Genomic DNA, 24,711 nt, shown 5'->3' with positions numbered 1-24,711 from the left:
TAGTCACATGCGGGGCTGACAGGACCAGGGGATTCACTTCCGAGGTGATCGCAGGCCGGGGCTGTCCCGCTGGTTGGTGTTGTCTTTGGCGGGGCGCTTCAGTCCCCTCCTTGGGTACGTTTTTCTCCAGGACTGCTGGTGAGCCTGCACGGCTTGGCAGATGGCTCCCGTCACAGTGCTCCAAGCTGCGGTGCCCTTTATAAACTAGCCTCGGAAGTGACACGCTGTGATACCCTTCAAGGACCACAGCCGAGACCTACTGACAGTGTAGGGAGAGACCACGTAGGGCATGAATTTCAGAAACACCCCTGGGAGCCATGTCGGAAGCCAGCTGGCCCGCACCCCAGGGTCAGGTTCCATTATACCTTCCTAAGCCTATTAATTGCTCCGTATTTGCCTTTTTTATTTTGCTGTTGTTCCCTCATAAAATAAATAACATTCTTTTTATCCTCAGAGTTGCTCTCTATGCTTATAATCTCAATTTACTTTGGGAGGCTCGCATCTTATCACAGCAGCGATTTATTTTACTTGTTCTTATAGTTCTTATCACCCAGAGTATTTATCAATATCATTTCAACATCACACGGCTGTCAGTAATTGTGTTATTAAATAGGCTGTTTCTTCCACAGTGTACAGATAGATGTTCGATAAATTCACAAGTCTAGCGCTGAGATTTTTTTTCTAGATTACATATTCTGTGTAATCAATGCTCTGATATCCCAGTGACAGCTCAAATTTTATTTTTTCCTTCTATGAGCTCTACATGCTATCCAGTCAGATTCAGTAAATGGGTTCACCATATCCCATGCTCATAAGCAAAACATTGCCATTCATTTGAGATTCTTTCCTTTATCTATAACATGGAACCAGTTATAAAATTTTGGAGTTTACCTTCTTTTGTTAAATTATTTATTTATTTTTCTCATAGTTTATTGTCAAATTGGTTTCCATATAATACCCAGTGCTTCTCCCCACAAGTGCCCCCCACCATGACCATCACCCCCTCCCTCCCCTCCCCCTTCGGTCCATGGTTCGTTTTCAGTATTCAGTAGTCTCCCTTGATCTGTGTCCCTCACTCTCCTCCGTTCTCTTTCCCCCTTCCTCTCCCTATGGTCCCCTGCCAGGTCTCTCCTGTTAGACCTACGAATGCAAACATACGGTATCTATCCTTCTCTGCCTGACTTATTTCACTTAGCATGACACCCTCAAGGTCTGTCCACTTTGCTACAAATGGCCATATTTCATTCTTCCTCATTGCCATGTAGTACTCCATTGTGTGTGTGTGTGTGTGTATATATATATATATATACACACACACACACATATATATCACATCTTCTTGATCCATTCATCAGTTGATGGACATTTAGGCTCTTTCCATGATTTGGCTATTGTAGAAAGTGACGCTAAATAATTTATTTATTTTTAAATTTACATCTGTGTTAGTTAGTATCTGGTACAACAGTGATTTCAGGAGTAGATTCCTTAATGCCCCTCACCCATTTAGCCCGTCCCCCCTCCCACAGAGAGTTTGCCTTCTAAATACCTCTTGAGACTGCCTTATGTCCCCCATCCCCGGTGGTGTGGCCACGAGTGAAGTCTTGTCACCTCTTGCTTGGACTGCCCTCTCCTCTCTGCACCACAGATCAGCTCTCCAGCCTGCTCTCTGAGCATCCTTCAAGTGGCTCCTCACTAACTTGCAACATCAACCTCATGCTCTGTTCTCTCTTTACTCTTACTGTCGCCTTTGCTTCCATACCGTCCAGAACAAAGCCCCGATCATCTGAATCACCTGGAATCACCAGTGCCCCAGCCCTCCGCTCCTGCGGTAACACGCTCCATTCCGAAGCGTTTCTCCTCTGAACTCTCTCTCCCCTACAGAACACCAACGCTTTTTCCGGCTCCGTGCAAAGGTTACCTCTCCTAGGAAAGCTTTCCTTAAACTCACCTTATAATTGACACACCTTCCTCATTTGTTTTGTTTCTTCAATTCCACGTGTGAGTGAAATCGTAGTATTTGTCTTTCTCTGACTGACTTATTTCACTTAGCATTATACTCTGTTGTTCCATCCATATTGTTGCAAATGGCAAGATTTCATTCTTTTTATGGCTGAATAATGTTCTGTTGTATATATATATATATACTATATCTTCCTTACTCATTTAGCAGTCAATGGCTGTTGGGCTGTTCAAACAAAACAAAGGAGTAAAGGGGGAATAAAAGAAAGAGGGAAGCCAACCAAGACACAGATTCTTAACTGTGGAGAACACATTGGTGGCTACCAGAAAGGAGGTGGGTGGGGGATGGGGATTAAGGAGTGTACTCGTGCTGAGCACCGGGCGGGTATGAACGTGTTGAAGCATTATATATTGTACACCAAAGCCAATATTACAGCGTATGTTAACTAACTGGAATTTAAATAAAAACTTGAAAAAATTTAAAAACTGACATCTTTCCTTTAGTTTTCTCTTCTAATAACCTGAAAACCCACTGATGTCAAGGATTATGACTAATTTTTTCCAAATTTCCTGAGCTCACAGTAGTAACTGATACACAGAACTCATCAAGTAAAATGCTAATGAATAGAAAGGGAAATTCATTCATTTGACCTCAGTAGATGGATTACTAGTCTCTGACTCAGTCAGGAGTACCACATAATTATCTACAATACTTTGTATATTAATTGTATTCTCAAGAAATTGTTTATTGGGTTTGCAGAGAAGTACCACTAACGTCTGATTGGATATCTGTATTTTGAATAGAAGCACTTCATAATTTCTTGACTATACATGGAACTTAAGAAAACATGATTTTGATTGTTTCATATTCAAATGTCCAAAAATAAATAAACCTTTTTAGTTCCCTGAACCTTGGTAATCGAAAATGTTAACTACTGGTTGTATGGTCCCAAAGTTTCATTTTAAAACTGAAGAATTACTTTTGTTTCTTAAGAACTATAACAAATTTTCTGTCGTCTTCCTGACTGCATCTGAAACCCAAAATTTTGATTATGTGGCATTTGTGTAATTGCAGAGAAGAAAATAAGAATCTATTTTAGCTAAGAATGCCATATTTGTTTTTTATATTTAAATTATTTCCAGGGCATCTATCACATTGCTAACCAGAATACTGCATTGTTTCCTCTAGTATCATTGTTTTTTTTCCCCTAGAACTACAACAAATTCTATTTCTCTGAGTCTTTATGTTGTTACAGTACAAGAGAGGACTTTGAATTTAAAACACATTAAATGTTTTATTTAGTTCTAACACTGTTGTAATGTTCTGTTACACAGAAGTTTTCTTTAGATTTTTTTCCCCTATGTCTCTATTTCTTGAGACAATTAAAAGTGCCTAAAAGACAAAATATATGTATGTAACTGTGTGTATGATATATATACAGAGAAATGGATATATTTCTTTGGTTTTGAGCCACAGGAATATAGAATCCATGAGTGTTTCACTTTGTTGCTGGAATAAAATGATTGGACGCCAACATCTGGGATAAATAGTTGAACAAGTGTATGAACTACAAATTTTCTTTTCTTTTAAGTAAATAATTTACCACTCTGCTCTTGCCTAGTCTTTGTCACTGGATTATGAATTCTATCACTAGATGGAACAAAGGTGAACATCATTCTAGATATTGGCTTTTTGTAGAATCTCTTCTTCACCTGAAATACCGTTATTGTGCTCTGAAGGAAATAACCAACCCTGGGAAGAAGGTACATTTTGAAATGTGTGAGTTAAGAATCTGGGCTCTAAAGCTCAGTAAACATCAAACATGGCGAGTGTATTTTTATTTCTCCTGAGGTATTGCTTTGCAATTGAATAGAAGGTGTTTAAATTATGACATATAAATACAGAGTTAAGATTAGCCCACTGGTGTATAGAAAGTCAGAAGTTTGGGGGTGTTTGTTATCCTCAAACTTTTTTAAATCTTTTCTGCTTAGAAATTAGTTTTGTGGAGGCACCTGGGTGGCTCAGTCAGTTAAGCGTCCAACTTAGGGTCCAGTCATGATCTCACGGTTCATGAGTTTGACCCCTATGTCGGGCTCTGTGCTGACAGCTCAGAGCCTGGTGCCTGCTTCAGATTCTGCATCTCCCTCTCTCTGCCCCTCTCCTGCTCACGCTCTGTCTCTCTCTCCTTCAAAAATGAATAAACGTTAAAAAAAATTATAAGGAATTTGTTTAGTGATTTGAAGGAATTACATTTTCCATGGGGCTAACCTACACCTTTGAACACTTTCATACCTATCTTCCAAACCAAGGCCCTTGTAATTGTTGTTGCTATTGTCATTTCAACCAACTAACTTGACCATCAAGATTTTTGTTTCAACTCATTTTGATTCAGGCACATATGTATGCATTGAGCCACTATGCAGTATTATTCAACCACAGTGCACCTAGTATTTATTCTACTTGGAATCAGCAATGGGTGGTAAAGAGATGAGACTAAAAGAAGTAGTTGAAATGTCTGTTTATTAGGAGATATTGAGAAATGTGATTTGCTAATAGTCTTAAGAGAGAGATTGGATGTAGAACCTTCTAGGTGAAGTAATTGGTGTAAGGAAAACAGAGGGGAGGAAACACACTTCTCTCTTATGGAGGGTGGACCTCCGTGGTATTTTGATCTGTGTTGGGGTACAGTTGCATAGCAGAGCGACAGTGGATGGTGGGGTACCTACAAGGCAGAGAGAATACTTGATACAAAATGCAAAACATGACCAAATTGTTGGACATAACATAGGTCCTTGCAAAGTAATATGTGTTTTAGTTGAATCACTTGCAGAAATGATAAAAATAGAAATAGATGATTTTCAGACAAATATGCATAGTGCGTAGGAAAGTAGAGAAACTAGAATTTGGAAGACTATTTAAGAAGCTGTTAGTTTAGATGTTTGGACATGAGTGGGCAAGGAATTTGCTGTGAGATAATGAAGAATTAAGATTTAAATTCCTAAGAGTAAAATTTCTTATTTAGTGAAAGGGATTGAAAAATTGGGGTCCTGAGTAAGACAATTTATGAAGGTAAAACCAGATTGTTTCAGGGTTTATTAGTTCAGGTAAAACTAGTCAGATTTCCTTTTAAAATGACATTCCTATTTTTATCTATGAGACATCATTATCTCCAGTCCATTTCACTCTGATATTTTCCATCTCAAGGTAAAAATATATTGTCTCTGTGCAGAGATGAATTTTAATAACCTGACTGTATCATTTTGTTCATAATTCCTTTCTAATCATTTAGAGCAGTTGTCTCCTAATAAATGTAAAACATTACTGGATATTATTTTTAGCATTTATAAATATATTTCATGCTAAAATGAATTTCTTTCTATGATGAATAACTAACAGATTCTGAACATAGAATATCAAATATTGATAATGTTGAAAGTCTTTGGGATTGCTTCACGTAGCAGAACAGAAGGATAGGGCTGTGGAGCTGAGTCTGGAAATGAATTTGTGTGTGTTGGTTTCAAATTTGTGTCCCATATGGGAAATGCGGGCACAACGTTTCAGTCCATGGAAATGCTAATGGAATTGATTAAATGATACTTCCCCAAACTGGAGAACATTCTATCTGTGGTTGTTAGCACATGGCTAAGCCCACCTTTCTACCCACTGGTCTGACACGTAGCTTTCACTATATATAGCTGGAAACTTAACACAGCTTCCTGAAGCTGTTTCCTCGTCTCATTGCCCAGATTAGGACCCAGATCCCTCCAAAGAAAAGAAATGTTGTAACCAGGCAGGAGATGCTCAGAGTACAGTTTATAAAGCAGGAAGAGATCTTCATCCTTCAGGCTTTGTTTTTACGTTAAGGGATAAATGAGCAGATAGAGGGAGATAGAATTAAAGATTCTGTTTCCTTGACTATAATGTGTCAAAAGTAACATTCCTAGCATCCGAGGGCTTGAAACCAACCTTCAAACTCTTGGAAAACATGTTTTCTGGGAGGCTGTTTCTTTGGTCCAGTCCTTCCTTCTCAGAGCAGACTTTATTAAAGCATCGAGGAAGGACCACCATAGTCAGCTTGGGGGGACTAAGTGTGACTCATTTTGAAAGACAAGTGGATATCCGTCAGACCTTCTCCAAGGAGAGGGGCAGCATGTTTGAAGGCACAGGATTGGAAGGAACCATGTCCAAATCAAGAAACTGTTCAGTTTCCTGTCCACTAAACCATTTAGATTCTACCCTTGAGGTAACAGGAAGTGAACTTCACCAAGGACATTTGATATTTGTTAATAATTGCATTCGAAGTCATCGTCCTGTACTGGTTAAAAGGTAACAGCCTCCACAAGGGATGAGGGGAAAAGAAATGATCTTCCTAAGCAAGATGCCATCGACATAAATGGTAATGGGATGGAGAAAAAAGGCCAAATTAGGAAGTGTTTCTGGATGGAACGCTGAATGTGGTATGTGGGAGCATTGGAAAAAAAACTGGGAAGACTCCATAGGTTTTAGCAACTGAGTGCTCTCTGGTACCATTACACAAGACTGAACCCAGATTAAAATGTGCAGACGTCAAATTGACTCCTGTATCTCCTTACAGTATCCTCCAAGTGCAAAGAAAAAGCTCTCCACCACCATCTCCAGGGCTAACATTTGCTCATGCTTTTTATTTCTGACATTTGTTAAGTCTAAGAACTGACTCCCCACTTCTACTTCTTTCTCCAGTGTTCCTAAATTTTCTCCTTTCCCCCATCTTATAAAATATAAATTAATTTTCCCTGAAATGTAAAAAAATAAATATATTGCCTTGTGTGAATATGGGTCCCCCTGTGTTTATTGTTGATGGTATAACCACATGTAAAATTACATCAGTTCTATTTTCTCAATTAATACACATGTTTTTTTACTACAGACAGTATCACTGAGCTCTGCAGAAGTTGAGAAATTTCCTGAAGGTAAATCTGTTTATATCAGTATAATATGGTTAGCTCATATAGAGAGTTTTCTAAGATTGGTGACTAGAAAGAAGCAGGACATTTTTTTCTGTGGTATGCTTGGAATGATAAATGCCATTTCCGCGTTTTAGGGGCAGTTAGAAAAGTTAACCTTATGTTACTGATTGAGTCCAATTTCCGTATGATTCTTATCCCTTATTTTCTAAAACATAATGGTTTTACATAATCACTTTATATTTCATGGCAATACATCGTCCATGTTCCCTCTGATGCTAATATTACCACACCCTCATATTCATCTTCCTGACTCTTCAAAATAATTTTTTTCCTGGATTTAAATTCGGTTAATGCATTCAAGTATTAGAATCAAAATTGTTTACAAGACTATAGAAACAGATCTCTTTTTATTCCCCTTGCGAATCACATGATCTCAAACCTCCCATTTTTGGTTTGCTACCCTGTAATCTACTGTTGTTACTACTGGGAAGGCAATATGTCTACTTTGTTTGTGGATCAAGATGAATTTCCCTAAAGATTTTAACCAAATGATATTCCGTTCTAAGTGTCATCTAGCACCAGTTAAAAAAAAACAACAACTTTTTTTTTAATGTTTACTTATGTTTTAGAGAGAGATAAACAGAATCAGAAGAGGCTCCAGGCTCCGAGCTGTCAGCACAGAGCCTAATGCAGGACTTGAACCCACAAACCTTTAGATCATGACCTGAGTCAAAGTCAGACACTTAACCGATTGAGCCACCCAGGTGCTCTCATCCAGAACTGTTTAAAAAGCTTTAGTTATAGAGAGTCACAAGCTCTTAAAATATTATGCACACAATTTTATAACTTTATGCTTGTTACTGTGTTGATTTTGTTTCTACCATTTCTCTGAGCTGTTTTTCAATCCATGAGTACTCCTGTACACATAAGTCTGAGCTTCTAGAAGCCATAACCCCCATGAACTTTAAGGACCATCATTTGCTTCAAAAATAGGTATACCTTTAGGTAAAAATCAGTAGAGAGTTTTAACAGGAGTGGAGTTTGGAAATCTGGCCTTTATGCACTGGCTGACATGGTCAAGCCTTTGAGAACCCTGCCCATCAGCCAGGTATGCAGTGGTGGGTCCTAAAGAACAGAGAGACCGTGAGGAAGCAGAGAGTCTAACAGATGTTGGAGCAACTTTTCATTCCCTGACAACACTGCTGGTCTGATAGTCTGGGGGAAATTGTCAGAAGAGTTGTCAGAAGAAGGTCTTTAGAAAAGGAATTCACATCCAGATGACCATGACATTTTATTTAAATATACCAAAAAAAATAAGACAGATTAAGCAGTATTCATCCTTTCTTATGCACATGTTTATCATAAGCAGTGGCCTGCCATTGTGGGATCAAGATACAGTGTTCTGCTCTCCGCTCATTCTTTGAGCAAAAAATGGAAACTTTTATCGGGACACCGTTATTATATAAAGGACACTATACATATTAAAGAACATATTTCTATATACTTTAAAGCTATTGGCTTAAAATAATGATCTCCTTTGTAATTCATATTCTCTCCTTGATCCAATATTGAATTCAATCTAACACTGATTTTAACAGTCATGAGAAATGTACTGTTATAAGGCTCTTTTTTTAAAAACATACATTTAAGTATTGCAGTGTCTTCATGATAAGTAATCATCCAGAGTGACTTGCTTGGCATCAGACAGAACAATAAAGTTGACTTACCATATTTTGTTTTGGTTAGTGTATTGATAATCTAGGAATATGCTGATAATCTATAAATAAGGCTTTATAGTGGTTTGTGAAAATTCAACTCTTCCAATGTCTAATAGTTAAGGTTTTTAAAAGATAAACTTAATCACCATCTAGCTAATCTAGGGAAATCTACCTTTTAGACTAAATATGATTGGCATAGATTTAGGAATTTTAAAAAAAATCCCTGGGAAAAAAATCTGAATGTAAAGTGTTCTTTCTCTAAGGCATATCACATTTCTGATCTGTCCATTTTGAATATCAGAAGCTTTATTCTAATTATGATGGGTTTCACATTTCAGAAACTTGCGTGTAAAAATATAAAATACCATATTTGATCTGTAAGTCTGATCTTTTAAGAGATCACATGAAGAATCAATTGAGAATAATTGAATTCTAGTATTGTATGATTTCTGTACATGTAAATATTGGACAGCTTAGGAAGGTGTACATATAGGGCGCCTGGGTGGCTCAGTAGGCTAGGCATCCAACTTCAGCTTAGGGCATGATATCCCGGTTCATGAATTCGAGACCCGCATCAGGCTGTGTGCTGACAGCTCAGGACCTGGCACCTGTTTCAGATTCTGTGTCTCCCTCTCTCTCTCTCTCTCTCTCTCTCTCTCTCTGCCCCTCCCTGGTTCTCACTGTCTCTCTCTCAAAAATAAATAAACATTTTAAAAATTTAAAAAGATGTACATATGAAATTAACACAATAATTTGAAATATTTACTCTCTAAGGAATGAATAAAACCGCTAGTCAATGGTACCTGCCCGAAGGGTTTCTGTAATGACCTGTTTCAATCCTGCCCCTTATTTTTCATAGTGTTTCCCCCATCAAATACTGATTTTCTCTCTCTTACGTGTCTGAACCTACCTGAGTACTTATTTTGTGGGGTAACTGATGTTTATATTAATTATATGGACATGTTACCTTTCTCTCTGGAACTGCTCAATATGCACACTTTCAGTCCAGCGGAGATGAGTCCGTCCCTCCTTCTTTACTCCTGGTGCCATGTCTGCTGCCCAGCAAGGACCCCCGTCATCTCCCGTTGGGGTTATTCACACGGACACTTGATTTCTTTTCCTCAGGTCTGTCCCAGCTTAAGTCAATCATTCACATGCAATGTGCTCTCTCTCACCTTTACATCTGCTTCTGTGCCTCTCAGAATAAGTCCGGCTCAAGCCGTTAGCATGAAATAGCCCTCTATGTCCCCACCTCTAGTCCCATTTCCAGTCTGAGTGACATCTTTGTTCAGTTCACATCATGCACCCTGGCAATATCAGAGGTGAAGATATTTCTCTCCATACACTGGAGATTCTGTATCTCCCTCTCTCTCTCTGACCCTCCCCTGCTCGTGCTGTCTCTCTCTCAAAAATAAATTAAAAACATAAAAAAATTTTTTTAGGGGCGCCTGGATGGCTCAGTCAGTTAAGCGTCCAACTTCAGCTCAGGTCATGATCTCACGGTTCGTGGGTTTGAGCCCCGCATCAGGCTCTGTGCTGACAGCTCAGAGCCTAGAGCCTGCTTCAGATTCTGTGACTCCTTCTCTCTCTGACCCTCCCCTGCTCACGCTGTCTCTGTCTCTCGAAAATAAAAAAAAATATTAAAAAAATTTTTAATTAGATTGTTCAAAAATTTGTTTTATTTTTCTGTTACATTGATTGTACTTCTTATTTTTATTATTTTTTTTTCCTTCTCATTTCTTGGTGTTTAATTTTACATTCTTGTTTTATAAGCATCTTGAGATGAATGCTTAACGCATGGGCCTTCAGCCTTTCTTATTTTAAAACACATATATTTATGACTGTAAATTCTCTGTAACAAATTTAGTGCATGTTTCAGGGTTTGACATATGACCTCTCTCATTATTATTTCAAAATATATTCTAATTTTTTATATCTTCTGGCATCTGGGTAATTTGGAAATATTTTGTTTAAATATAACACATCTGAATTTTTTCTTGTTTTTTTAAAAAAATCATTTTCTATTTAATTCCACATTGGTGAGAAAACATGATATAGTTCAATTTTATTTTACATTTGATGTAACTTATTTACTGCTTACTTGATGGCATATTTTGGTAAATATTATATGTGCATTTGATAAGTTGATTACAACTTGTAATTGTGTTGTTAAATATATGTGAAGTTGGTCAACTTGTTAATCATTTTGTTTGTCTCTTATAAGTCCTTTTTTTAAATTCAAATTCAAGTTAGTAAACACAGTGTAGCCTTGCTTTCAGGAGTAGAACCCAGTGATTCATCACTTACATACAACACCCAGTGCTCACCCCAACAAGCGCCCTCCATAATGCCTGCCACCCATGTAGCCCATTTCCCCACCCATCACCCCTCCAACAACGCTCATTTTCTTCTTTGTATTTAAAAGTCTCTTATGGTTTGCCTCCCTTGCTGTTTTTATTTTTCTTTCCCTTTCCCTGTGTTCATCTGTGTGTTTCTCAGATTCCACATATGAGTGAAATCATATGATATTTGTCTTTCTCTGATTGACTTATTTCACTTGGCATAATACCCTCTAGTTCATCCACATTGTTGCAAATGGCAAGATTTCACTCTTTTTCATCGCCATGTACTATTCCATTGTGTATACATCCCATATCTTTACCCACTCATCAGTCTACGGAAATTTGGGCTGTTTACATAATTTGGTTATATATTTTATATATCCTTCTTGACTTTTTGCCTTTTGGTTTATTCAGTTACTAACATAAGTCAGGTAAACTCCTCAACTATGATTCTGTATTTGTTTATTTCTCCTATTAATTCTGTTATTGTATTACATGTTTGCTACTATTTAATTTGGTGCCTAGAAATTTAGAATTATTTTATATTCCTCTTGAATTAAATCTTTATATCTAGCAATAATTGTTGCCTAAATATTTACCTTATCTGATAATAGAATTTTCATACAGCTTTCTTTTGTTTAGTGTTTTCATGTTATACATTTTAACTGCACTTTTATTTTTCATCTTTCTGTGTCCTTATATTTAAAGGTATTTAAAATTGTGAACAGCATATCATTTTCTTTTCTGCCCCTTGTCCTTTAGTTGAAGTATTTAGTCTGTTTACATTTATTTTAGTTAATAATACATTTAGGTCCAAATTTACCATTTTACTTTTTACTTTTGTCTTTTTTTCTCATTCTTTTCTCCTTTTATCTTATATTAATTATGATTTAAAATTTTTCCTATTAGTTTTTTAATGTTAATTTCTTTTAAAAATTATTTTAGTAGTTCTCTAGAGATTACAACATACATTCTTAGGTTTTTTTGTGTCTACCTTAAGTGAAACGTACACATTTTCAGACTTTGCACTGTAACTTACATTATTTTAATTCTGTTTACTTCTATGTTTCTATAAAGTCATTAAAAAGAAAAAGGGGTGCCTGAGTGACTCGGTTGAGCACTGATTCTAGATTCCAGCTTGGATCATGATTCCAAGGACGTGGGATTGAGCCCCAAATCAGGCTCAGCACTTAGCATGGAGCCTGCTTGAGATTCTCTCCCCATCTTTCCCCCGCTCCTCACAACATGCACTCTCCATTTCTAAAATTCAAAAATAACAAAGGAAAAAGAAAAAAAAACAGTCTAGTTTGTTCTTTTTTTCCCCTGCTCTTGTTCTTGAACATTTTTTCTTCTCTTTTAGCACTTTAATTCTTTAAATAGATCATGTTTTTGGCTTCCATGGTTTGTGTTGTGAAATCAGTATATTTAGGGCTTTCCTTTATCACCCTTTTTCCAGGATCTTGGCCCCTCCCATCATGGCTGCTTTGATTACTCTTAGAAGCTTTCACACATCTGATTTTGTGTTTGTTTTTATATTCGTCTAGTTTGCACGTTGTTTTCTGCAGGACGATTATCCTAAGAATCAGTTTGTTTGTTTTAATTTTTTATTTATTTTTGAGAGACAGACAAAGCAAGCAGGGGAAAGTCAGAGAGAGAGGGAGACACAGAATCCAAAGACAGGCTCCAGGCTCTGAGCTAGCTGTCAGCATAGAGCCCAATATGGGGCTTGAACCTACGAACCGCGAGATCATGACCTGAGCTGAAGTTGGTCGCTTTCACTGACTGAGCCACCCAGACGCCCCAAGAATTAGTTTTTATAACTGGAAGTTAACATCCAATTAACATCAGTCTTAAATGTAAATTATCTTTAATATCTATTTTCTAATATCCACTTTTGTACTCCTTGCTGAATGACTGATTTTGTGAACATAACTTTAATACAAAGAGGACAAAATAATGTGGAGATAAGCAGACAGCATAATCTGGCTTTTAAAAGTAAATATTTTAAAAATCACTGATAAATCATGTGTGGTTGCTATATTTTGTATATTGGTATCTCAGTATCATTAACGCTTCCAGGTATTTAAATTTTAAGAAAGGGAGACATTGTACACATTTATGTAATGCATGATGCAACAGAGCATTTACAATCACTCTGGAACAGACAACTCTCCTGAAGGGGTAGAGGGAGTTATTTATGTTGGGGCCATACATGGCTTCACATTAGAACAGACTTCCTGCCCCACGTCATAGGATGAGGAAAGTGAAATACTAAGATAGCATGAGCATTGGGGTACTTATTCGGGTAAATACTCTTTCAATTATATCAACTTCAGAGGGAAACGTTTTATACATTTTTTGTTCCCCTGCCATATATTTTATTTTCAAACACTTTCCAGAATATTTTTAATAAATGGTGACTGCAAAATATTTTGTTATCAGTGAGTTTCATGAACCCATGAAGACTATAGGGGTTGACTCAGCTGGTTGAGTACCTGACTTCAGCTCAGGTCATGATCTCACAAGTCATGAGTTAGAGCTTCACATTAAGCTAGCTGCTGGTAGCCTGTCCGTGCAGAGCCTGCTTTGGATCCTCCGTCCCACTCTCTTTGCCCCTCCCCCACTTGTGCACTTTCAAAATAAATATTAAGTGAAAAAAAAAAAACCACACATGATCATAATCAGAATGATCTACTTCTTGTGTCTAAGTCTCTTTTTAATTTTTTTTAAAGTTTTCTATTCATTGTGAGAGAGAGAACGAGAAAGCATGACTGAGGGAAGGGGAGACAGAGAATGAAGGGCAGAGAATTCTAAGCAGTCTCCACATTCTCAGCCCAACTGGGGGTTCGAACACACGAACCATGAGATCATGACCTGAGCTGAAACCAAGAGTCAAATGCTTAATCACCTGACTCACACAGGCACCTGACCTCTGACTCTCTTATTTTTATGCTTCTTTCCATAAATGCCGTAGCCCTGATTCTGAGTTACCATTGATTACCAAGACCTATCACTAATTTAGTAACAACTTTCCAGGAAAGAAAAAAAAAGATTTCTTCCTTTGAATTTTCCAGTAATCGTAAGCCAAATCCCAGAAACATTAAAATGTGAGACAAACTCTACATTATAAAACTGACAAATAATGGAATGCCTTAGGATGCCAACTAAGCGTTGATTAGCCTGCTGAACAGTGAGGCAGACAAATCAAACGTACATCCTAGCCTGAGTCTGTATCCAAGGTTAGGCATTAGCAGTGCAAACTCATAAATATAGCAATATGATGAGTGCTTTGGTTTGGGACGTCTGAAGTTCCCTAGAAGCCTGTTAGGAGATGATCCTCTTCGTCATCTCCCAGAAATGAAAGCTCACACACACTCCCTGTGGAGAAATGTAAAGAGGTCTTCAGTTAGCAGTTACATCCTTTGATGCGTACTTCAAAAGCTAAGAATGGTGGCCCTGTGGAAAATGGATTGGAACGGAGCCCTCAGTTTTATGTTTAAAAGTCATGCAGAAGATCCTTAGTAGTCTGAAGGTGGGAATGATGAAGAGACAGAATAGAAATGGTTTTAAAAGTGATTTAGGAAATTCAAATACACAGATCCTGGTGACTAGAGGCATAGGATATGAAAAGGGACAAAAGAAAGTTCTTATCTTTCCAACCTATAGTTTTGTGTTTCTAGATGGAGTGGTTTTAAGGGGCGCCTGGGTGGCTCGGTCAGTTAAGTGACCCACTCTTGATTTCAGTTCGGGTCATAAGTAACGTTTATTAAGCAGCTGCATTCCTGACCGCTGGAACCGCCGGTAAACACAGGGTCTGGGCCTTTATGCATGAGGGTGTCCACACTTTTATACTTTCATACTGTCACATTTGCTGGTGACATTTAACAGCCTGCTTCCCGAGCGACGTTCATGGTTTCTTTAGTGCTACTTAAAATGCTACCCTTTCAACTTATTTTGGAATCCCTTTCTTTACATTTGATCCTGTTTGAAGGAAACATGTACATGAAATAAACTCTTCTAAAAGCTGTAACAGTAAAATCAATTATAATAACAAAACAGAAATCTTTTCTCATTTAATAACTACTACCTCTCTATGTAGATATATACATGAAGCAAAATTCATTCACCTTCAAAATGTTTCTAGGGCTCCAAATATATCACTTCTGGGGTATATTAAAGACTTTTTTTTTTCTTTCTATTGAGAGGCAGTCATGGGGGGAAAATTACATGGAAACAGAGAATAAGAGATTTTTTTCTGCTGGAGTTGTTCAGAATGACATTGTTGGTCTTTAATGCTAGGTTCTGCAAAGGAACCCCTATTAATAGTTGTAACTAAAAAGATTACTTTTGAATTCTATCCAAAAGAATCATTTGAATTCTATCCATAATTTGCATGCAATGCTGATTCTTCACAAGTTTAAATAGATATATGGTATCATTCAGAAATGTGTAGTGGCAGACAGAGTATCTTAAGATTCACATCCCCATGGACATTACACAACTAGCAATTCTACAACTAGTTTTTCTGTGTTACTAAATGTATTACTTAATGGAAGTATGGTCCCAGATACCATCTAGTAATTCTTGAGAGTTTTATTAGACCAGGCACATCAAAATATGTTTGATGTGGTCACTTAAAATTATTAACGTGTTCCTTCTTATCTTCCTAAAATTTAACTAATTTAACTAAAAAAACTTGTGTTCTGGGGCCACACACATTCTGTATATTGATCTTGGCAAGCTATTGGTCAAATACTGTTTACTATCTCTTAAGCTGCTGTTGTAGTTCTTTGCTTTATATCATCTATTTTCTTTTTTTTTCAGGCAAATTGTAACATTTATTTTATTTTTTTAGTTTTTTAAATAATAGTTTATTGTAAAATTGGTTTCCATATAACACCCAGTGCTTCTCCCCACAAGTGCCCCCCACCATGACCATCCCCCCCTCCTTCCCTCCCCCTCCCCCTTCAGTCCACGGTTCGTTTTCAGTAGTCACTAGTCTCCCTTGATCTGTGTCCCTCACTCTCCCTCACTCTCTCTTTCTAGCATATTTTTAATAATTCTTAGATTTGCTTCGGGAATAAAATAATCAGTAACAAAGCTTTTATTTTTATGAAAGGAAAATATGAATCATATAATAATATCTGAAGATTCACTTCTTCATAGATACAGCTGGATGAACTCGTTAAAAGGAAAGTCAAGAAATCCTGGTGGCTTGGGACACCTGGGTGGCTCAGTTGGTTAAGCATCTGGCTCTTGACTTTGGCTTAGGTCATGATTTCACAGTATGTGGGTTCGAGCCCCATATAGGGCTCTGTGCTGACAGCATGGAGTCTGCTTGGGATTCTCAATCTCTCCCTCTCTGATCCTCCCCCACTCACATACTGTGTTTCTCCTTTTCTCAAGATAAATCAATAAACTTAAAAAAAAGAAAAAACAAGAAACCTTAGTGGCTTCTCACACTGGAAGAAGCCTCATGACTCAGGTTTCCAGTACTTCATAAAAGTATTTTTAAATATAAATATATTTATGTTTTAAATCTTTTTTACAACCTTAAAAATTATAAGTGTGATATTTGAGGGTTATTTGCTTATTAAAAATGTGACTCATGAATGTCATTAAGAAAAAGATTTCTTTGTGTTTTCAAAAGAGTGTAGCCATTCTGTGCATCTTTGTTTTTCATCTACCCTCCGCCCCCTGTGCATCTAGTTAGTACCTTTCCATGGCACTTGATTTTTAATTATTATTAGTTCTCAAATTGGAAATTGCCAGAATTAAACTTCGGACATCAGTGATATCGAAGCTGAGATAGAGCATTTGTCTCTAGGAATAGACTGTACTTTTGTGCACGTTTGTATAAAATATGGCAAACTTTTATGCCCAAATCCTTCTCTATCGGCCAATAGGTATTTGACAAAGTATGTCTAATTTGTTATTATTTATAATTGCACACATAGTTCCTTGGCAAAAGTATATACCCCAGATGACTAAATGACATGACATGAAACTTGGGGAGAATAATGAGGTAAATAGAAAAACAGATATAACAATTTTTAAATTCAGGCAAAAGAACTCAGGATAATTAGGGATGTATGCTGTCAAATGAAAACTAAAATAAAATATCTTCTCTTCAACACCTTGTCAGCCACAGCTGTAGTTTTCTGGAATGCTTGCTTTAGACTTACACCAAAGATATGACCACCTCCACAAATTATGTCACTTTGGTAGTTAAATGTTTTTTCATGAAAGCAAAGGCTACTAGGCTTCAAAAATAAGCCTTACATTTTTTAAATTAACGTTTTCAAAATAGGTCTGCTGTTCACTGCACCTCTAACTTTGCACCTCTGAAACACAAAGAGCAAATGGAGTGTGGGGAGGCCAGGAGAGGCGAACCCCTCTGCCGTGAAACTACCTGAAATCTTTTTGACTTAACTTATCTGCACATTAAATTATTTACAGTACAAACACATCGCTCCATTTTATATTGAGCATTGCATGTTTAAAAAAAAAACCCTCTTTGTGTCCCATTTATTTGCCAAAGGCTTGGTTGTCTAGTGCACAAAAAGGTTTTGGAAATTCTCCAATATCTGCTCTGTCGTGGAGCCCTCCATCCACCCATTCCTTTTGGCTCCCTGGTGCTCTTCTCACTTCCTGCTTGCCAGACACCTTCGAGAGCCTGCAGAGTGCAGGAGAGCTACGGGCTTTGTGTGCCGACTCAGTGTCTGCATTCAGCCTGTTGCAGGTGTTGGAAGGAAGATACGGGGATTTTCCCAAGTTCTTGTCACCAGCATCAGCAAGATGGTAGTACTGGCAACAAGACTGTATTGGCATTTTCCGAAGAGCTGTTGGTGGTTGCCAATGATGAGCACTGAACAAAGTAGCTTTAGTTTTAGGGTTTTTTTTTAATGTTTATTTATTTTTGAGAGAGGAAGAGAGGCAGAGAAGCAGAGGATCTGAAGCAGGCTCTGTGCTGAGAGCAGAGATCCTGATGTGGGGCTAGATCCACAAACCTTGAGATCATGACCTGAGCCAAAGTGGGATGGCTAATCAACTGAACCACAAAGTACCTTTATTTTGAGGTTGAGTTGCCGAGAGGTGCATTGGGATTAAAAGCACAAGCACCTCCTTCCACATGCCATGTTCCTGAAATGGCGGGGTGCCCAGGTGAAGCGCTGCCACTCACTGCTGGCCTGCAGTCCTTTCTGAATCTCAAGGATGGTTTCAGACCGTTTGGTTAGTGGGCTGCCTCATTCACATAGACTCAGAGATGCAAACCTTCCATTATATCAGCTGTCCCTGAGAGATCATCATAATCAAATCATGCCTTTGCACTATTATTAAGATTCTTTTATTATATTTAATTGGCTTTAAGATTTCTGTAATATAATTTTAAGTGCTTTGCATTAAATGTCTCCTCTGTGGATTAACTTCTTAATCATATTTGAAAACCAAGATTTCCTTTATATGGTAGTTTTCCCAAAACAAGAAACCTGGCACTAAAGAAACAAAATGTGTCCATTGTTGTGAGGATTTTAAAATAAAAGATTTTAAAAGATCGTGGCTGAAATAATTGGGAGAGTAACTGAACTGTGAGCTCAGAGTATTGTCCTCCTTAGCCACATGACTTGACAGTCACTTTATAGAACTACTCACTTAAGAAACAGAAATCGATGACATCTATTTTCAACTTTTTTCTAGAAGCAGTGTCATTCTGATCTTAGATGCTAAAGGTGAAATTACTTTGTATTTTCTACTGCTTTCCCTAACCCCAGAAAGAAAATTGAAACAGTCTGGACTTCCTTTCTAAATAATGTCATACAGTAAATTTGGAAGGATTTCAGTGTTCTTCCTTCCATGAATTAATTCGAGTTTGCTTCCATGTATTTCATTTGCATGATGATTGAATAAAAGACTACTTTCTATTATTTTTCACTTGATTATGAAAGGTCATGAAACTGTAATTTGACTTAAGGGGCACCTGGGTGGCTCAATCGGTTGAGCGTCCAATTTTGGCTCAGGTCATGATCTTGCAGTTCATGGGTTCAAACCCCCCATTGGGCTCTGTGCTGACAGCTCAGAGCCTGGAGCCTGCTTCCAATTGTGTTTCATTTTCTCTCTCCCCCTCCTCTGCTTGTGCTCTGTCTCTCAAAAATAAACATTAAAAATTTATTTAAAAAATCAATGCCTGGTCTCTCAAAGAGATGCAGGATTGATTTTAAAATAAAATATGTGGAATGAGACTTGAACTTAAATATTGAGAATTGGCCAAGATTAAATTTTCATTCATTCCTTCATTCATTCATTTCACATCTGAGACAAAAATATAATATTTAAAAATAATGAAGAAGGACTGATGTTTGTCCTCAAGAAGTTTAGGTCCCCTGAGCATGAGGGACCAGCATGGGGATGAGTTCCAGTCCCTCGTTGGCTCGTTTCTGAGGCTCTGAGACTGTAGGAAAGCTAGTTAAGTTTCTTGTGGTCCTTTTAAGTTTATTCCCCTGATAAAAAATGAAGGTGATGTCGATGGAGTAGGAGTCCCCTTGGTCATCTATGCCAGTGTTGTTCTCTGATGCCGGATGTTCAGCTTTCCTGAGCACTGTTTGCTGACCCATCTAGACCAACTTTAAAATGGGTAATGGCACATGTCAAAGGGTGGTGGTGTGTCTGTGCTCACAAGCTACTTTTGTGATCACATAGCTCTTAGAATTATAACTGGGTTATCTGAAGGTTGATTTGAAAATAGCTTTGGCATGTTTTCCGTATAACAGTTCTTGAATCTTGTCGCTGGAAACCAAAGTTGTTGTGTTAAGCAGCCATCTTGCCGTTGTAAGGGGAAATACAGATGGCACAATGACTGTTCCTTGTTTGCGTTTGGCCTGATGCAAATTTTGAGTGATGCATATTAATTATACAAGTATTATATAAAGTGGGGGAATTAACGTCAGTACCAAAAAAAGAGCATAAATTATTCTCTCATTGAGTGACTGTAGTCAGTCTTTTCTGACTGGTATACCTTGTGAAAGCTTGTTGCTTATTTTATTGAGTTGTGATCTTTAATCTTTATGTAGCTTTTTTTTTATTGAGATGGCAAGTGCTAATATAATATATTCATCATAAAGCAAACAACTCATTTATAAATGTAGAGCATATAGTGCACCTTAAGATACAGGACTGCCAATAGAAAGAAGACAACAGTGGGGCTCCTGGGGGGCTCAGTTGAGCATCTGACTCTTGATTTCAGCTCAGAGCATCTGACTCTTGATTTCAGCTCAGGTCATGAGCTCATGGTTTGTGGGATTGAGCCCCACATTGGGCTCTGCGCTGAGCATGGAGCCTGCATAAGATGCTTGCGCTCTCACTCACTCTCTCTCTCTCTCTCTCCATCCCTCCCTCCTTCTTTCTGTCCCTCTACCCTTCTTGTGTTCTTTCTCTTTAATAAAAATTGAAAAATAGGAAATAAAAATAAGTTTTAAAATATTAAAAAGAAATAACAATAAGGTGATACTTAAAGGTAGTATAATATATGAACTTGATTGCTCAGATGTAGAAGCTAGAAAGTTAATTGCTCCGTGATATAATAGAAAATCAGTATAATTTTGATGTGATAAGATTCAAATGCATTAAACTATTAAATTTGTAGATGCCAATTAGAAATGAACATTCTAATTTTCACAATTTTATTTTCTGTTTCCTCTCACTGTTAGATTTTTCAGAGACTAGCTATTAACAATAACTATCCGTTAAAGTAGCTGTTCTCTCTAATAAATAACGTTGCTTTCTTTGTGTTCATTATTTTGGGTTAAACGGATGCTGGTCCACACAAAGTATTGAAATGCGTGTGTAAAACTGAAATTAGAAGTCTGTATTATAATAGGAACTGGATACTGTTTTTTGGAAATAAAGCTTTATTTCAATTTTGTACGTACTTTTCAAACACTCAGTTGGCTATCATCGAGTCTTTACAGCATTCCCAACTGTTATGGATTTCTGTAAACCTCTTCTGGACTCTCTAAACCAATAATGATCCCCTTTGTTGAATGTTTTCTACATGCCAAGTTCACTGGCAAATACTTTCATTTATCGTGTTATTCTGTCTTCAAACAACTTCTGAATTACATAGCCTTTCATCATACACCCAATATTTGAAAGACCTGGGGGGCACCTGTCAGTTAAGCATCCAACTTTGGCTCAGGTCATGATCTTCCAGTTCATGGGTTCAAGTCCCACGTAGGGCTCTGTGCTGACAGCTTGGAGCCTGGAGCCTGCTTCCTATTCTGTGTCTCCCTCTCTCTCTCTGCCCCTCTCCTGCTTGCACTCTGTCTCTGTCTCTCTCAAAAATAAATAAACATTAAAAAATATTAAATTTATGAAAGACCTGGTAACTCAGCCTAGATCAAAAGGTTGAGCTAGGCCCTGCTAGGTTCCATGGTCCTATTCCTTCACCACCTCCAAGGAGGCGGAAGGGTCTTTCCCTTTTAATATAGCCAGGCTAAAATGTCTTGACCTTGTAGTGATGAATTTCCAAATGTTTTTTGAAGCCTATCAAAATAGGATGGTTCTCCAAACAAAATTATTGATAGCGAAATTTCATAGGGAAAAAAAATGCCCTTCTCTTTGTGATCGTCAGTGATGACTTATGTCTAGCTATTCTCATCAATGACTGTAGAGTTCGATGCTGATGGCCAGTGGCAGAGGTACTTCTAAAAGACTGGCCAAGTAAGGTGGTGGCAAACACATTGCCTCCCTGTGAGGTTGAAGATTCCCGAAGATTCCAGGTTGAATTTCGGTATCTCCAGCATTCTATAGCCTCCTACATTTTCCCCAAACTAAACTCTCTTTCCCCAACTCCAGATTCATTTAAGTAATGGCTTACCTGACGTCTCACATGGATGTCTCCTAATAACACAAAATCAAACAAACCCAAAAAGGGATTCGCTGTTTTTCCGAAACCTGCTCCATGCATTGATTTCCCATCTCAGCTGGTGACAAATGCACCGTTCTGTTTGCCCAGGTTAAAACTTTAGGGGGGCACCTTGGAGCTTCCTTTTTCTCTTGCAGCCTGTCACCCATTCCATAATGAAATCCTGGAACTCTGCCTGCAAAGTGCATCCAGATCTGACCTCTTCACTCCACCACCAATCTGGTCTGATCCACCTTCATTTTCAGTCACACAGCCAGAGCAGTCCTTGGCAAAGCTCAGTCAGATGATGTCACCCCCCTGCTCTGTACCTTCCATTCTCTCCCCTGTTGATGCAAAGGAAATGCCAATGGTCTGGTAATGGCTTCAGGCTACTCGCTGTGTGCCCTCCTAACTCCGCTGGCCTCCTCTCCCTCTGCTGTCCTTGTCCTGTTCTTGGTCCAACAACAGCCTGTCTTGCTTTTTGAATAAACCACTTCGAGTTTGCTGGAGCCAACCCGGGACTTTCTGCCCAGGTCTGCACAGGCTAACTCACTAGGTCAAGGTTGGTCCAACTCTTGCCTTTGGGACGAACACTGCGCTCCTGTTCTGACTGCCCTTTTTTGGTGCAGTCCTGCGTCCTGCCTTCTTGCTCCCACATGAGTCTTCGGACCCCACCCTCTGCCACTCTCCTTTTAATTTGTGTCATTGCCTTTGTCGCATATTAACCTGCTTACTGTGGTTTTTTTTTTTTTTTCATTATGTTTTCTTGGTCATTGTTTATCAAGTCTTTGCCACACTCTAGGGCAAGGTCTATGGGGGCAGGGATCTTTGAGATGTTCGGTGATGTAATCCAAAGAATGAGGACAAGGCCCCTTGATAAACATTTGTTGAAGCAGTGGAAGAGTGTTAGAATGATGCTTCTTTGCTTTGGCAGCAGAATCCCTAACTCACATTTTCCAGGAAGCAATGTCAGTAATAATTTGAGAATATTTAGTTGATGTGGTTAAAAATAGTCCATGGACGGATTTTCTAGGTTGCTTTAGGCAGTCTCAGGGGTAGCAAAGAAGGCTGGAAACCACATTGTTTCCTCCCTAGAAAACACTGGCTCGGGCTACCTGCCAGCATCGTTTCCTGAGCGGCTCAGTTAAAATGTCACCTCCTCTGAAGGACTCTCCTTTGCCTGCCTTCATCTCTTAGACTTAACTGTTCCGTTTGGTGTACCAGTCACTGCTAGGGGACAAAAATCTCTGCTTCGCTCAACTTACATGGTGGAGGTAGGAGACAGACAATTAAACAAAGGTCTCTGTAAAGTTAAAAAATAAATAAGAAAGCACAGAGGAGAGGTTGTTCCCCAGAGCCTGGCTGTTTACAGCTTTACTTGGGGGAGTGGTCAGGGCCACCCCCACTGGGGAGGCCCATTTGGGTGGGGACCTGACGAATGCAGGACCCTGGAGCAGGCAGAAACTAGGGTGTCCAGTACCAGGTGAAGGACCTAAATGTGAAGAGAGAGCCAGTAGCGGTAGGGGATTCTTTGGGGTCAGGTTGGTTCGAGCCAAGAGAGTGAGGGAGCACGTCTGTGTGACAGGGGCAGGAGTAGTTAGGGTTTGTTGTGTGTTTGTGTGTCTCGCTGGATTGTGGACCCCACAATAAAGGATAAAGTCTTAAAAGCTGAGTACTCAGTAAACACTAAGTGTCCAATAAATACTGTCAAATATTGACGGAAGCTTTTCTTTCATGCTTTACTTTTCTTGTGTGAAAATTTAAAAATCAAAATAGCATTTGCAACAAATAAGTGTGTAACAGGTATGTATTTCATCAGCTGTAAAATATTCTTAAAAAAATTTTTTTTAATGAGAGAAAGAGAGAGACAGAGCACAAGTGGCAGAGAGTCAAAGAAAGAGGAAGATACAGAATGTGAAGCAGGCTCCAGGCTCTGAGCTGTCAGCACAGAACCCAATGCAGGGCGCGAACTCAAAGACCACGAGAACATGAGACCCAAGCCAAAGTCAGACACCCAACCAACCAAGCCACCCAGGCGCCCCTAAAATATTCTTTTTAAAACCATACTTTATCTCATTTTGCATTCATACCAAAAAATGCAAAAGGAATTAACATGCCTTCATGTAAGTATAAGTGGTAGTGAAAATTTCAAATTTCCTGAAGTCCATTTCTAGTAATGTAACTTGATGAATATTTACAACCATTGTTTTCATAGAGCCAGGCACTTGATACTTATCATTAAGGAAAAAGCATTTTCATTTTATGAACATTCCACCTGTCACATTTTTTTGACTCTGAAACCCATAAATGTCAGAATTGTCTTCTAACAAAAACAGTGAGCAAATTCACCTTGTTATTAATATAACTTGCGTATATATGCTTGTTTTTACCTTATTACTACTAGTGGATCACTGTCTTTTAAAAAGTGATCTAAACTGTTTAATTTAGTGAACTAAACTAGAGCTTACTTGTGAAATAAATCTGAAGACTGTTTTGCTGGAAGTTTTCAGCAAAACTTAGCTGTTTGGGGATAGTTAAGATTTGCTTTTGTTTCAACAACAGAAAGTGATTTTATAAAGAGAAAATATTCCTCAGTAGAGCATTTTTGAAGAGATTTTTTAAAAAGCTTAATATTGTTTTTACTACTTGGTGCACAGGAGACAGTCATTTTGTAGATGATGGTCATTCTAAGAAAATAAACAAAATGGAGTTCATGTGTTAAGGGTCTAGTTTAGTTTATTCATGTTGTATCAATGCTTTCTTCTAGAGACCTTTCTGGAGACAACATTCCTTTTTTTTTTTTATTAATAGTTTATTGCCAAGTTGGTTTCCATATAACACCCAG

The 24,711-nt window shown here is 38.2% G+C and overlaps 1 protein-coding gene across 1 annotated transcript in view; it reads left to right on the top strand.

Annotated features, from left to right (window-relative positions):
• Window positions 1-24,711, top strand: part of GPM6A (glycoprotein M6A) — a 158,634-nt gene that overhangs the window by 54,664 nt on the left and 79,259 nt on the right. The gene's annotated exons all lie outside the window — the stretch shown is intronic.

The sequence above is a fragment of the Suricata suricatta genome, chromosome 1 (genome assembly GCF_006229205.1).
Source record: "Suricata suricatta isolate VVHF042 chromosome 1, meerkat_22Aug2017_6uvM2_HiC, whole genome shotgun sequence".
NCBI lineage: Eukaryota > Metazoa > Chordata > Mammalia > Carnivora > Herpestidae > Suricata > Suricata suricatta.
This window is presented reverse-complemented; position numbering and strand designations above follow the sequence as displayed.